A 16,880-nucleotide genomic window follows, 5' to 3' on the forward strand; every position below is an offset into this window, starting at 1 on the left:
TCAACACTGACCTGATTCCGCAACCTATGGACTCACTTTCAAGGACTCTATAACTCGTTCTCAAAAATGTTTATTTATTATAATTACTTGATATCTTTGTATTTGCAATTTGTCTTTTACACATTGTTTATTTGCCAGTCTTTGTGTGTAGCTTTTCATTGATTCTATTGTATTTCTTTGTTCTACTATGAATATGCTCATGTTCATATTCATATACGGTCATGTGCTCCTGCCCATCCACCTCCTGCTCCCATGGCTTCACGTGACCCTGATCGGGCGGGGAGGGGGGCTAAGCAGGTGCTACCTTGCGCAAGGGTGACCTGCAGGCCAGTGGAGGGAAGGAGCACCTTGCACCTCCTCCACCTTGCCATCCTATCCAAATCCTGTTACCCGACCACTGACACTAGGTAGACAATCTCTGAAGAATATTGATAATGGTTGGGGTCACCCATCTTGTAAAGACACTGCCCTAAAACAAAGCAATGGCAAGCCACTTCTGTAGAAAAATTTGTCAAGAATAATCATGGTCATGGAAGACCATGATTTACCATTTTGTATGACACGGCACATAAGGATGAATTCAGCTGTGAAAGCCCGCAGGAAAATGCATCTCAGGGTAGTATATGGTGATGTATACATACTTTGATATTAAATTTACTTTGAACTTTGGACTTTAAATTCTGATAACATTCAGTTATTTTTAGATCAATATGTACTAAAATTGTGACTGCATGGGTCTGAGTTCAAATGTACTACAACGCTACAGGAGAGTCCTTAATTTCTATTGTGTCAGTCTTAATTAAGTGACATAGAGGTCTACAGCACAGAAAGGAGCCCTTTGGCTTAACTGGTTCATGTTAACAAAAAACGAAGACAAAGCAATATACTTTAAACCAAAGATACCAACTTTTCTTTTCTAACCCACTGAAAAATCAAAAATACTTTTCAACTAATGAAATAGATAGGTAGTAAAAAACAAGCCAGTCTATTAAGCCAGTGCCACCATGGTAATGTAACAGTTAGCGCGACACTATTAAAGTGCGGGGCGTTGGATTTTGGAGTTTGATCCTGGCTCTATAAGCGAGGTTCTACATTCCTTCCCGTGTGTGTGTGGGTTTCCTCCAGGTGCTTAGGTTTCCTCCCACAGTCCAAAGACAAACCACTGTGTAGATTAATTGGATATTGTAAATTGTCCCATGAATAGGCTAGGGTTAAATTGGTGGGCTATTGAGAGGCATGGCTCAAAGGGCCTATTCCATACTGTATCTCTAAGTAAATAATGGGAAAATTGTGACATTTTCCCATCTCTGCTCAGTCATGGAATTATCCTATTCCAAACAGGGAGAAAATTTAGAAATCAGAGATGCAAAGGGGTTTGGGAGTCTTTGTGCAGGATTACCTAAAGCTCAATTTGCAGGTTAAGTTAATGGTAAGGAAGGAAAATGCAGTGTTGGTCTTCATTTTGAGAAGACTAGAATATAACAGCAAGGGACTAATTCTGAGGTTTATAAAGCATTGGGCAGACCACACTTGGAGTGTTGTGAGCGGTTTGGGGCCTCTTACCTGAGAAAGAGTGTGCTGATGTTGGAGAGAGCCCAGAAGAGGTTCACGAGAATGATCCTAGGAATGAAAGAGTTAACATATGAGGAGTGTTTCGTGTCTCTGGGCATTCACTCGAGTTCAGAAGAATGAGGAAGGATCTCATTGAAATTATTGAATATTGAATGGCTTAGATAGTGGATGTGGTGAGGATGTTTCCTATAGCGGATGAGTGTAGGACCAGCAGCCACAGCCTCCGAATACAAGGACGTCCCTTTAGAATAGAGATGAGAAGGAAATTTCGTTACTCAGAGGGTGGTGAATCTGTGGAATTCATTGCCGCAGATGGCTGTAGAGGCCAAGCTACTGGATATATTTAAAGCAGGGGTTGCTAGGCTCTTGAGGGTGTCAAAGGTTACAGGGAGAAGGCAGGAGAATGGAGTTGAGAGGGATAATAACTCAGCCATGATGGAATAGTGGAGAAGACTCGATGGGCCAAATAGCCCAATTCGGCTCCTTTGACTTATAGTTTTATCCTGGAAGAGGGAACAATGGGTTCATGATCACTATTTAAATTTTTATGTAAATGTCACTTGTGACAATTTTCTGAAAAAAATATACAAGGATAAGGAGATCGTCTGTGGAGGACAATAAACAGTTGACATTTTGAGCCACCCAAGAAGTAGACTCTTTACTCCACTACATAGATACTGTCTGACCTGCTGAGTTCCTTCAGCATTTTGTGTGTGTTGCTCTGAATTTCCAGCATCTGCAGAATCAGTCAAGAACAAAGAGAGGTAGAAGGTATAAGAGCCTCAGGACTCACACCACCAGGTTCTAGGACAGTTACTACCCCTCAAGCATCAGGCTCTTGAACAAAAGGGGATAACTACACTCACTTGCCCATCCATTGAGATGTTCCCATAGCCTATCATCTCACTTTAATTACTCTTTATCTTGTTCTCACATGTTCTATTTATTTATTACCGTTAATTATACTCACATTTGCACAGCTGGTTGTCTTCTGCACTCTAGTTGACCCTTCATTGATCAAGTTATATTTCTATTAATAGTATAGTTACTATTCTATAGATTTGCTGACTAATCCTGCAGGGAAATGAATCTCAGAGATATATATGATGACATATATGTACTCTGATAATAGAATTTACTTTGAACTTTGAGAGGATAGACAAAATTGGGTTATTTTCTATGGAGCAGCCGAGGCTACGGAGAAGCCTGATGAAATTTCAGTAAATAATGAGAGGCATTGATAGAGTAGATAGCCAAGACCCTTTTTCTCTGGATTGAAACATCTAAAGTTCCAAGCACATTTTATTATCAAAGTGTGTATACTTTATACAGCCTTGAGATTTGTCTCCTTACAGGCAGCCACATGGTGAAGAACTAATACTGGAATTGAACATTTAAGATGAGAAAGGGCAAGTTCAAGAGGCAAGTTTTTAAACAGAAAGTGGCGGGTGTCTGGAACATGCTGCTAGGGGGTGGTGGTGCAGGCAGATGTGATAGATGTTTTTAAGAGGTTCTTGGACCACGTGCAGGCAGAAAGGATTAGATTCATTAGGCCCCATCAGCTTAAGTAGTTCAACACAACATTGTGGGTCAAAGGGCCTGTTCCTTTGCTGTACTATTCTATGTCCTAATGGCCACAAGGAAACTTACACTCACGAGACTCTACTGTGTCCTGTGTCAGTACTATGTGGCTAATTTTTAACTGAATTTTCATATAGTTACACAAAAATACTTCTTCTTCCTAGCTGGCAGGCTGCCCCCAGCACATCTTTAGGTGTGTTGGTTCAAAGTTTAATGTAATTTTTTATCTAAGTTTAAGGCATCCGTTAGTCTTGCGAGACCATGGATCTGCTCCTGGAAAGTCTTCACTCTCCAGGGCGCAGGCCTGGGCAAGGTTGTATGGAAGACCAGCAGTTGCCCATGCTGCAAGTCTCCCCTCTCCACGACACCAATGTTGTCCAAGGGAAGGGCATTAGGACCCATACAGCTTGGCACCAGTGTCGTCGCAGAGCACTGTGTGATTAAGTGCCTTGCTCAAGGACACAACACGTTCCCTCGGCTGGGGCTCGAACTCACGACCTTCAGGTAGCTCGTTCAATGCCTTAACCACTTGGCCACATGCCCACACTATGTACATATATGTCATCATATTCTCCTTTGAGATTCACTGTCTTGCAGGCATTCACAGTGGAGCAAAGAAATACAAGGAGGGGAGGAGGGAGGGAGGAAGGAAGGATGGAAGGGGGGAGGAACAGAGGGGGAAAGGAGGGAGGAAGGAAGGAATCTGAACAAACGTCTATTCTTAAAGCAATAAGCACATTTCAATGTATGTTTCAATGTATGTGTGATAAAAAATGAATGAGTCTGTATCAGAGGACATCATTACCAGCTATGAATAAAATGTAAGTCAATGCTGGAACTTAAATATGCAAGATTTGATCTGTATTTCTGGATTACCCATAACTGCATCTGAAATCCCTGTTGAGCTTGAACTAGCAATTTATTCCATGGGTGCTGATGGCGTCTTCAGAGCATAAGCACTTAGTCAATTTTAATATTTATTAATGGGTAATGGGACAAACGGTGCCAATCAATCTCAAAGATGTCAGCCTTTGTCAACAGCGAGCACTTCCAGGTGATTTATAGCAGGGTCAGTCAACTTTGCTCTAGAGCGCAATTCTGACCCTCAGAGAAGCAACACCTTTCTCTCTCCTCTTATTTCTAGAAACAATCCTTAGAATCTGTCCAGGGAAGCACAGTTAAATGAAAACCAATAGATATTTCTTTTGAGTAACACATACAAAATACTAGAGGAACTCAGCAGGTCAGACAGCATCTATGGAGAGGAATAAACAGTCAAAGTTTCAGGCCAAGACCCTTCATCAGGACTAATGTTTTGCTAATAAAACAGCATCTATTATGTCTACGAAACTGGTAGATTGTAGAACTGTTTCCAAAACCTAAGGTCTCACTTTCAAGGACTCTATAACTCATTTTCTCAGTATATTTATTTGCTTATTCATTTATTGTTATTATTATTATTATTATTATTATTTTATTTTTTTATTTGCACTCTTTGTCCTCTTGCACATTGGTTGTTTATCAGTTTGTGTGTGTGCGCAGTTTTTCATAGATTCTATTGTATTTCCTCTCCTGTGAATGCCTGCAAGAAAATGAATCTGAGGGTAGCATATGGTGACATATATTTACTTTGATAATGAATTTACTTTAACTTTTGAACATAGGCTCATCCATAGCTAAGAGCACCAAAACAGCATCATTTCATTAGTCTGAGTTAGATTTGGAATTCATTTCTGCAGATGAATTAACTGAATTGGTACATTGAAGTCTGAAGTAATTTCTACAGTATTCTCATAACCATGGTTAATTGTTAGGTTCTTGATAAGTAAGTGTGTCAGAGGCTATGGGGAGAAGGCAGGAGAATGGAGTTGACAGGGATAATAAATCAGTCATTATGGAAAGGTGGAGCAGAATCGATGAGCTAAATGGCCTAATTCTGCTCCTATGTCTTATGAAGATTATGACAAACAGAAGGTCTCCTTATGTCATTTGTGACTAAGCTGTTCATGGGCCATTCATTTATTTCATATCCCTTAATGAATGAATGTAAAACTGGTTCTTTCAGGAATGTCAGTAAAAGTATTATTCACAAATTTCTGAATTAAAATAGAGGAGGAATCCTCAAAGGAATCTTTTCTCTCAATCCTTGTGCTTCTCGGGATCAGAATCAGGTTTATTATCAAAGTTCAAAGTAAATTTATTACTGTATACTACCCTGAGATTCATTTTCTTGTAGGCATTCACAGTAGAATAAAGAAGTACAATAGGATCGATGAAAAAGTACATGCGAACTCTGATAATCAATGTGCAAGAGAGGACAATCTGTGCAAATACAAAAACAATAAAAAAGTAAGAAAATAAATAGATAAATCAATTAATTACATAAACCGCATGAATAAATAAAATACATAATTAAATTAAATTAATACATAAATAGATAGTGAAATACTGAGTTGTTGAATCCATGAAAGTGAGTCCATAGGTTGCTGAATCAGGTCAGTTTTGAGGTGAGTGAAATTATCCACACTGGTTCAGGAGTCTGATGGTTGACGGGGAATAACTGTTCCTGATACTGGAGGGCGCCGATGCTCTTTTGCTGCTGAGGGTGGGGGGTTGTTGCTTGTGCATCAGAGGCGGGTGCTGGGTGGGGGGGGAGCTTTAGGGTTCTAACATTTAACTGTCATTCAATCTTCGGGGCACTCCTCTGTTTTCGTGGATGTTTGTGAAGAAAAAGAATTTCAGGATGTGTATCTTATAGGTCAAATGTACGTATTGAAACCAATTGAATGAAAGTGGTGATGTGCATTGGTATAGGCTGTGTAATCTGTTGTGCAGCAGCATGCTGCAATATGATAAATATTTAAAAACAAATAATTAGTGCAAAAAAAGAGCAAGAAAGGAAGGCAGTGCTTGTGGAGTGTTCAGAAATCTGATGGTGGAGGGAGAAAAACTGGTAAAACATTGAGTGTGGGTCTTCAGGCTCCTGTATCCTCTCCCTGACGTTAGCAATGAGAAGACAGTTGTCGTGGCTGTGTATATAATAAATCTCACAATAAAGACTCTATTTTTGCAGTTACGCTGTACAAACAAAAAAAAATCGTCTGTTCTTACATTTAGCATTTTGAATTACACAAAGGTCTGTGTTCGTTCATGAAGTAGAGATCACGAAAGGTTTGGGAGATGCTGTCAAGTTATTTTGATCCAGCAAAGATGGCACCTATTGCCATAACTGCCTGTTCACCTGACTGTGATAAGCAGGAACGTAATGCTGTTTCTCAAACTAAAATGATGATCAAGGATTAATGGATAAAGAAACAATTGAATCATGAAAGGTTATGGATTATTGACACAGATGTGCAAGTCATTGCTATAACTCAGATGTCAGTTACCAGTCTTACCAGCAAATACAACTTCACATTCAACAGAAGTAAACAAGACGCTGTGGATTTTCAAGCATTTTTGGGCATATAGAAATATAGATCGTAAGAGATTGTCACATGGCAGATACTAATTGTTACGATTAAGGTCTAGCAAGCATGCTTCCCTGCTGTTTTCAGTATGTCTCTGACTTCTGATCCTGACATCTGTGTTTTACAGGAATTTCAGTTCAGTCTGACATTCTTTTTGATGTTGATCCAGGAATTAATGGATTGTGAAAACCTAGCAGGGGATCATTTGAAGAACCAGAATTCTTACTGTAAAAGCACATACATAGGTAACAGAATTCACACACGCACATCTTGTTTTGATGCTAATGAGATTTTTTGTCCTCTGCAAGTGCCTGATAGGTGGGACAGAACAAGAATGAGATTAATTTGCTTCACAACCATTTGTTCAGGCTGAATTACGACTGCTGTTTTCTTCCCCTTAAATTGGTTAGGTACTTAAAATTATCTTTATATTAAAATTAGAAACAAGCCTGTATTAGTAGCAGCTGACTAACATTGCGTTGACATTGTACAAACTACTTCCCTGATAAGTCTTGCATAGATGGATTGAATCAAAAATGAACTATGGTTATTTAATACTTGCATAACTATTATTACCTACATAACAAAAGTGGCTTCTTTTCAGAGTTACTTCATTGTAAAAAGCATCTTGGAATATTATTGGGAGAGAATCACAAATGCGAGAGATTCTGCAGATGCTGGAAATCCGGAGCAACACACACAAAATGCTGGAGGAACTCAGCAGGTCAGGCAATGTTTCTGGAAAAGAGAAAATTGTCAACGTTTTGGGCCAAGACTCTTCTTCGGGACTGGAAAGGAAGGGGGAAGATGCCTGAATAAAAAGGTGGGAGGGGAGGGATAATTGTTTTTTCCTTTTACCTTCTCTCTAGTTTTATTTTGCTTATTTTTTAACCTTTTAGATTCCTTGTTCTGATTAGTTAATTCATTTTCAGAGAAAGCTGTTATGGAATTTACTGATATTTTCACCTGAAATCTAACTACAACTAACTTGTTTAAAGTAGTAGATAGGATTTAACATCAATTATCTTTCTAAAATAACACAATTTTAATTAATTGAATTCAAAATCTACTACTTTCAATTAATGACCTTGTTAAAGTTTCAGGTCACATTTAATGAGTCTATTTCTGCAAAATCAACATCATTTAATACTTGTCCATCCTTAAAACAAAGAAAATGTCTATGTTGAGCTCAACATTAGAATATCCAAAAGATCAAATTTTTTAAAAAGATAAAGAAACTCAGACCAAAACAACGACTGTTTATTCCTCTCCATAGATGCTGCCTGACCTGCTGAGTTCCTCCAGCATTTGTGTGTCTTGCTCTGAATCTGCTGGATCTTTTTAAAATTTAAAAAGAGAAACCAAATTTCCTTGAAAGGTGTCAGCTGTATAAACAAAGAATTTCTGATTTGTACAAAATCTTGAAGTGTATATAAACTTCATCTGAATGATCATAGTTTAATTGCTGGCTGTTCTAGTGTATTAAATCTGGCTAAATCTACTCATGTAGTTCCTCATTCGTTATTTCCCCAAACATAACATTACAGTCTTAATTAACTAAATGCATTTTAAGATTCAATAGACCTAAAATCCTTTTCGTATATAACATATACCATTGTAAAATAAACATTTTCAAACATGAAATAAATGCCTTGGTTCTCATTCAGTGCGGCACCAAATAACTGCAAAGCAAATCCCCGGCTAGGCTTTAATTCTACATGAACATATTGCTTTTTTCCACATCAGAGAATATCTACCTTGTATTTAATGCTATCGCATAATTACTGGATGCCAGTAGATCGAGATTTTTTCACACAGATTGTGGTGGGCAGTGGCTTAAAAAACAATGTGATGGAAGAGATAATAACAGAAGGAAGTAGATTCGTAGCATTCGGTGGTTGGGACGAAGAAGATGTTCCCGGAGATCGGTGAAAACCAGGAGAGCTGAGAAAACAAGAAGGAAAATCAAAAAAGGTAATGTGAAGAAGAAAGGGGAGGAAATGGCTATGAGATATAAAATGCGATGTTCTGAATGCACACATACTCTAATACAGGCAAGAGGCCACGAAGATGAAGAATTATAGAACAGTGTCTCTTCAGGGAATGCTTTTTAGAAAACACTATTATCCAAATGTTAAAGAGGTAAGTAAAAAAATGTTTCAAAGGATTTTTTTGAAGCAAATATTTAGTAAATAACCAAAGATGTGTTCTGAAAATACATCAGGAGAGAATGAGTGAATTGCCTTTATAAAGGCATATCGAACAATAGAAGAAATCTTGACCCATTCAGAAAAAAACAGCCGAGTCCTGCTTATATAAAGATGGGATCTCTTTCTCCTTCATTTTTGACAAAGGCTAATGCTTGGGGATACTGAATGCCCTGTCATTTCCTCAAAGCATGCCATGGCCTTGTACCCAGTCACCGTTCACCCTTCATTAAACTTAACTGTGACAACATTGCTAATGCCACTCTTGAGAGGAGCTGGATGCTGTGTATGTGTTTAATTGGTGGATGGGTGGGGAGAGAGACATGGTTACATGGGGGGGGGTATTGTGTGGAGGAGGATATAAGGGCAAGAAATTCACCAACGAAAAGATTTTTGTCAGAGAGCTAAAACATTAACTTTCTTCCTTTTGGAATTTTTCCACAAAATAAATAAGCAATAAAATTATCCAGTGGAAACATTATTTGCACAAATAACAATTTTATATATTTCAAAGAAAGCAATTTATTTCTTCTCCGCCTTTTGGGTACCTAACTAAACTACACAAGAGCCCTAATGACAAGAATTTGTTCCCATGAATTTATATTGCAGGATATTGAAATGGAAATCAGATTTAGAGTGAGATGTTTTCACTCCCTATTAACTGAACAAAGTAAGGTGAAATGTATCCTTCAGTTTAACAGCCAAACTCTTTTTTTTCTGTTTGATTGCTCTCAAATTCATCGTTGAATATTGTTCAAACTCCACAGCAAATTCCAAATCAATGTAACTGTACATGGCAAATAAAGATGATCCTCGGTCTTTCATTAAGGCTGATATTATTGAACAAAACCTCTGATGATCTAATGTTATTCCCATCAATCAGGATCAGAATCAGGTTTAATATCACCAGCATATGTCGAGAGATTAGTTGACTTTGCAGCAGCAATGCAATGCAATACATAATAATACAGAAAAAACTGTGAATTACAGTAAATATGTATATAATAGTTAAATTAAATGCATAGTGCAAAAATAGAATACAGAAAGACAAAGTTTTGGTTTTGTTGAACTTGCCTAATTAATCACCCAAAGACTAATATAATTCCGTGCAGATTTTCAAGAATATTGAAAAACAGCAGATTAAAGCTATGTACAGTATTGTGCAAAACTACTAGGCACGTACATGTAGCTAGAGTGCGTAAGACTTTTGCACAGTACTGTATATTGGTTAAAATAGGAAGGTGGTTGGGAAACAGAAATAAGAGTACTTAGCTTTGTATTAGCTCGGTAGTATTAACTGTTATTTGGCAACTAGAAAGACATAATATAAAGGTTTTACACACCCTAGGTATATATATGTGCTTCAGACTTTTGCACAGAATTATATTTTCCCTCCTTTCTCTGATGACAGTTTAACCAGTGTATTAGAGAATAAAAACACTGCTGTTAAGACTGTTTAGCGAGGTATACTCTGTTATTTTAAAGGAATTTTTCTGGCTAGAGTCTCCATTAAAATTGCAACAGCAGACCTTATTAAGAGCATACCAAGGATTCATAGTAATAACCCATAGCTTCTCATAAATTAGTTTTCTTAAGCAACATATAAAGTTAAGTTCAGGATATATGCTTTTAAACATGGAAGATGATTTGAAACATTTTAGATAGCTTTTTAGCTCTACTAATTGAACATTAAGAGTTGAACAGCAACAAATATTATATTGACTGTGCATGCAACACTTTCAAAGATCTGCATTAATTTTCAACATCACTTTTTACTAGTCGAAGTTCTGGGACTATGTTTTCTCTTTCAGTACCTGGGAAGATTGGATAATAGTCTTGCAGGTTAATTCAGTATATGAATGGAAATAATTTAGGGTGAGTTCTACATAGGTCAATAATACATATTAGATTACCACCCAGGTAGAGGAAAAACACAAAAGCTGCTCTGTTGATATATTTACCCATTGACATCAGAATATTTGGTCTTCTTAACCTAAACCAATTATAAGATAAAACGTATCCATTGCTCGTGCGTATCATATAATAGACAGGAAATTTACATGCTGATATTAGTGGACATATGTTGGAAATATTTAATTGGTATCTGTAAGTCATTTTACAAAATTATTTAAGTTAATCAATATGTCAACTAAAATACTGTAAAATGAAACAAATAAACATTTTTCACTGATATTAATTCCAGATTCAAGATCATTTCCAACACACAAGGTTAAAGGAGAACAGAATAATTGTTACTCCGATGTGATGCAGCACAAAAAAACACAATAATAATAAACACAACAAATATGAATATAGCAGAGAATATAAAAGTTGTTTAGTATGTCAGGGAGGGAGACATCAGTGATACAGTTGACACTGTTTTTCCCTGCATAGTCAGTAATGACGATGCCTAGCCACATATGCCAGGAATCATTATCGGATAGGTGTTCCTGATATTTTTGTTTGTAAGCAGTCTTTGCCCTCTTGATGGCCTAGATCAAGTGGTCAATTGAATTGTGGTCAGTTCCAGCCCAGTGACTCAAGTTATATCTCACAAAAATATTCAAATTGCAGTCAAACTATCCTTTATAGCACAACATTTTATGTTTTGAATGGAAAGGAGTATTGGATTTTTGTATCTTTCCATCAGAACATATGGTAGTGGTTTGCACAATACTTTACAGTACCAGTGACGCAGGTCATTTCCTGCCACTCACTGTGAGGAGTTTGTATGTTTTCCCTGTGGGTTTCCTCCGGGTGCTCTGGTTTCCTCCCACAGTCCAAAGACGTACTGGTTAGTAGTTTAATTGGTTAATTGTAAGTTGTCCCATGATTAGCCTAGGGTTAAATCAGCAGGTTGCTGGGCGACATGGGTTGCTGGGCAATAAGGCTTGAAGGGCTGGAAGGGCCAATTCCACACTGTATCTCAATAAATAAATGAACATGTTTTGTATGTTCAAAAGTGTTTCCTATTTCTAAATTCAGTGATTTCTAAACTTCTTTACAAAATTCTGGGACAAATCTAATGTTACGTAAAATTTAAATACAACTAAGAGCACAGAAATAGCTTGTAGTGCCTAAAGAATCAATTCTAGTATTTTGAAAGTCTGGCTTACTACAGTCAGAAATAAAGTATATGCTATATGCTATTCTTCAAATTGAAAAGATATAGAAATCATATGGCAATATTGACAGATTCAAATTGCTTATACAAATGACTGGAATAAAAATCCTTTCCTTCCATCAAGAGTCCAGCCTGTGCAACTTGGTACTAGCATGCTAAGTACTGAACTGTTATCACTGCCAACATGTTTTCCTCTGTAACAGGGACCCCTACCATTAACCAAGGGCCCCAGCTAGGGAACCTGTGCTCTACAGAAAATTAGGAAGCATAATTTTCTTTCTAAGTATACTTTTAAATTTAATTGCTCTGTATAAGGTATCACATTTTAAGAATTATTGTTAATAAACACAAAATCATGTTCAAAGTCTGATTATTTGATCCAGACTGCTAAGATATATACATAGCAACACACACAAAATGCTGAGGGACTCCAGCTCTGAAGAAAGGTCTCGACCTGAAACATCGACCATCTATTCATTTCCATCGATGCTACCTGACAGCAAATTGTGTGTGTTGATTTGGATTTCCAGCATCTGCAGACTGTTTAAGACATTGTATTTAAAATATATGCAGGTAATTTAATTGATTACATTTTTTAAAGATGCACAATCCACCATATTTAACAAGTAATAAAGTCTGTGGATTTTCATATAAAATTCACTTGATACGTTTCAATTGATTTTAACACATTCTTTTGATCAGAGAACACAGAAAATATAGAACTATATATATGAATGCAATGTTAGTGTTCATTTCAAGAGAGCTTGAATGCAAGAGCAGGGATGTGATGCTGAGGCTTTATAAGGCACTGTTGAGGCCTCACCTTGAGTATTGTGAACAGTTTTGGGCTCCTCATCTAAGAAAAGATGTGCTGGCAATGGAGAGGGTGCAGAGGTGGTTAACAAAGAAGATTCTGGGAATGATAGGGTTATTCATACGAGGAACATTTGATGGCTCTGGGTCTGTACTTGCTGGAATTTAGAAGGATGAGGGGGGATCTCATTGAAACTTTTCAAATGTTGAAAGGCCTAGACAGAGTAGATATGGAAAGGATATTTCATACCATGGGGGAGTCTAGGGCAAGAGGGCACAGCCTCAGGATAGAGGGGAGTCCATTTAAAACAGACATACGGAGAAATTTCTTTAGCCAGAGGGTGGTGAATCTGTGGAATTTATTACTATAGGCAGCTGTGGAGGCCAGGTCACTAGGTGTATTTAAGACAGAGGTTGAGAGGTTCTTGATTGGACACAGCATCAAAGGTTATGGGGAGAAGACCAGGGAACAGGGTTGAGGAGAAGGAAAAAGGGATCAGCCATGATTGAATGGTGGAGCAGACTCAATGGGCCAAATGGCCTAATTCTGCTCCTATGGCTTGTGGTCTTATATATTTAGAGCACTGTCAGTGAACTGATATTAACTTATAGATGTGATTAGCCATTTTCATTTTCCAGTCCTGTCTATATAACCAGAGTCCCCAGTCCCCTATAAACATTATTCAAAATATTTTGTTGCATTTAATGGAAGTATAATAAATCCAGAACAAAGCCAATTGATGATTTTTAAAAATAAGCATTAATAATTGTACATTTTTTACAAATAAATGTATAGCATGCTTTGAGACGAAGGGAATCATTTTACATACAGTCCTGTGCTCATATATATAGAGCGAGGGTACCCAAGACGTTTGCAGAGTACTGCAGTAATGTTATGGATTGCACTCTGCTGCTTCCCCAGGAAAGACAAATTTCATGACATTTGTGAGTGATGATAAACCTGATTCTGTTATCGATCTCTATTGTGGACAGAGAGTGAGAAGGGGCAGGCACAGGGCTGGGAAAAGGGGAAGGGAGAGGGAGGGAGCGGGAAGCACCAGAGAGACGTTCTGTAATGATCAATAAACCAATTGTTTGGAAGTAAATGACCTTGCCTGGTGTCTTGGGGCTGAGTGTGTCTGCACCCCACGCCAGCCCCTGCCCCTGGCACCCCTTCTCTGCCACCTGTCCCATAGCCCTCCTGCGGTGCTCCACCCTCGCCATTCAAACATCCTTTGCTCTTGCCAGATTTACAAACTCGCTCTCCGCTCCATGTTGACAAATACAGTACTGTGCAAACGTCTTGAGCACCCTAGCTACATATATGTGCCTAAGACTTTTGCACAACACTGTACTACGTTTATGTAAAAATTCAGAGACAAAGACAACATCAGTTATCTATGTATGAATAAAAAAGAAATCTGAAATTATGTGAGAAATAATCTTTATCAAATTTTGCCTGAAAGATCTTCTTTATTTTTCAAAATTTTGGTGGAACTTTTGAGAAAGGGCTTTTTTTAGCTACGTATTTGACTGCACTTGGACCTGTTTTCCATCCAAAACAGAAGACATTTACAAAGCCTCACTCACAATGTGCATTCACTGCACCCAAGGATTAATAATCGCTGTTTATGTGGGGATTTAAATATCACGGGGTGACACCTCTTGACTGGGCCGTCACACAGAATTATGTAGATTTGGACGGGAGCACATCGAGCTTTGATTCTCTTTAGGATTCATGAACAAGTTCAAAAATAATATGAAGTGATATGAAGCAGAAGCTCGAGGTCTAATTTGATGTCATGCCTTCAGTATAAAATATATATTTGTTTTGACTTCTAAAAGGGAACTCACAATTTAAACACGTTGTTCAAACACTAAGGAATATACTTGGATCTGAGATTTATAATTATAGACGTATTGATCCGCTGTCTGCAGCAGAGCTTATGTGACAGACACATCAATTCTAATATTGCTAAAGGAAGTTAAAACAAATTGATTAATTTGTTATTTTATTTATTCTTTAAAATACTGAGGGGGAAATATGTACATATTAACCTTTAAAAGAATCTTCCTGTCTCTACATTCTTTAAATCTAGTAGAACAGAGAACAGTACAGCAGAGTAAAGGCCCTTTGGCCTACAGTGTTAGTCATAGTGTCAAAGAGTGCTACAGCAAAGAAACAGGCCTTTCAGCCCATACAGCACATGCCCAACTATTAATCTGCATCTGGACCATACCCCTCCATACCTCTCCTACTCATGTACCTATCCAAATTCCTCTTAAACGTTGAAATCGAACCCGCATTCACCACTTCTGCTGGCAGCTCATTCCACACTCTCAGCACATTCTGAGTGAAGAAGTTCCCCTTAAACATTTCACCTTTCACCCTTAACCCATGACCTCTAATTCTAGTCAGTCCCAACCTCAGTGGGGAGATGTTGTGCTGACCCTTTAACCTACTCAAAGATCAATCTAACCCTTCCCTCCCACATAGCCCTCCACTTTTCTTTCATCCAGTGCCTATCTAAAAGTTTCTTGAATGCCTCTAACGTATCTGCCTGTACCACAACTCCTGGCAGTGTGTTCCACACACCCACTACTCTCTGTGTAAAAAAACCTACCTCTGACATTCCTCCAATCACCTTAAAATTACACCCTCTCATATGAGCATTTCCAAAAGCATGTTGAATGTCCACTCTATTAACGCCTCTTCTAATCTTACACATCTGTATCAAGGGTGTACTGTATAAAATGTGTTTTATGAAACAGTAAAGTTCCTCACAGAAACAGGACATAAGGCACAATGTGATCTTAATTCTGTCAAAAGTTACTCTTTATTGTTCTCAAAACTAAAGTTGAATGTTTTCCTTGACTTTGATTACTTCTGACATCAAGTTCCATTGCTTTCAGTGATGTTGAATTAAATATTTTGTGACTTCTTTGTTCAGTGACATTTCAACTAATCGTAAAGACATTTTGCAAACTACAGGATTAGCTGCTACTAAAATACATACTCAACAGGATAAAGAAAAGGGAGAACGCACATTCATGGAGATAAGAAAACAAGGGATTTGAAGAGTGTAATCTGTGAAAGATCGAGTGATACAGAGGAGACCTGTTTCACATTCTAGTATATTTAGCGTTCTGTAGATGGGATGAGAGGAGAGAGAGAGCTCAAACAAGGAAAGCAGAGAGATTAAAGGGTTTATTTTATCATCTGTATTTCATACTGACAGTCAAAGAAAACACCATTGAAGGAGCATGGCAAAACATAAAATGTACTACAAAGGATCTTGCTCTTATCCAAAACAAAAGCAGCTGGAAACCTGTAAAATCACAAATATCTCTGTCCACTCATCACAGCACTCCCCGAGTGAAATGTGGGAGTTTTAGACACAAGGGTGAGCCACTGCAAGGCTGTGACAGAAAAGCAGCGTGGCAGGTGAAGATGGAATGCTTTGGCCAGTGTGCCCCTTGAAGTGACAAGGCGACTCTTTGTGATCGTTGTCACAGGAACAATACCTGTGGGTGTTGAAGCTATTCAGGCAGAACTGTCAAACCCACACTTCCATTATGGTGTCAACCCCACCCACCATATACCCTCCCCCAATCCTTTCCCACACTCAGAGTTGCTGCGCTCATTTGGCACCATGCATACCTGTACCAATATGTCAATAAAGTAACTTAGTATTTTGGTGGACTGTCAAGGTACAGTTCAAAGTAAGTTTATGATCTCAGTATGTATACGTCACAAAATACTATCTTGAGATTCATTTTGCTGCGGGCATTCATACAAACAGAATAGAATCAATGAAAAATTAGATACAGAGGCAGACAAAGAAACAATGTACAAAAGAAGACAAACTGTGCTAATGCAAAAAAAAGTTAACAATAAATAAATAATATTGAGGACATGAGTTTTAGAGTCCTTGAAAGTAAGTCCATATGTTGTGGAATCCTACATTTTCCAGTTATTTTTATATTTTTAAAATGCTGCAACAAAATTGAGAGTTACAGAACCTCTCATATAACCCTGCGTGATATTTGTGCCATAAGTATTTTCTGTTATTGTAAGATAATAGTCCTTGTTATTTAGCTCATTGAAGCATT

At 37.8% G+C, this 16,880-nt stretch overlaps 1 protein-coding gene across 1 annotated transcript in view; it reads right to left on the reverse strand.

Moving 5' to 3' along the window:
• Window positions 1-16,880, reverse strand: part of LOC134353570 (doublecortin domain-containing protein 1-like) — a 610,678-nt gene that overhangs the window by 427,024 nt on the left and 166,774 nt on the right. The gene's annotated exons all lie outside the window — the stretch shown is intronic.

This window comes from Mobula hypostoma, chromosome 11, assembly GCF_963921235.1.
Source record: "Mobula hypostoma chromosome 11, sMobHyp1.1, whole genome shotgun sequence".
In the NCBI taxonomy this organism is placed as follows: domain Eukaryota; kingdom Metazoa; phylum Chordata; class Chondrichthyes; order Myliobatiformes; family Myliobatidae; genus Mobula; species Mobula hypostoma.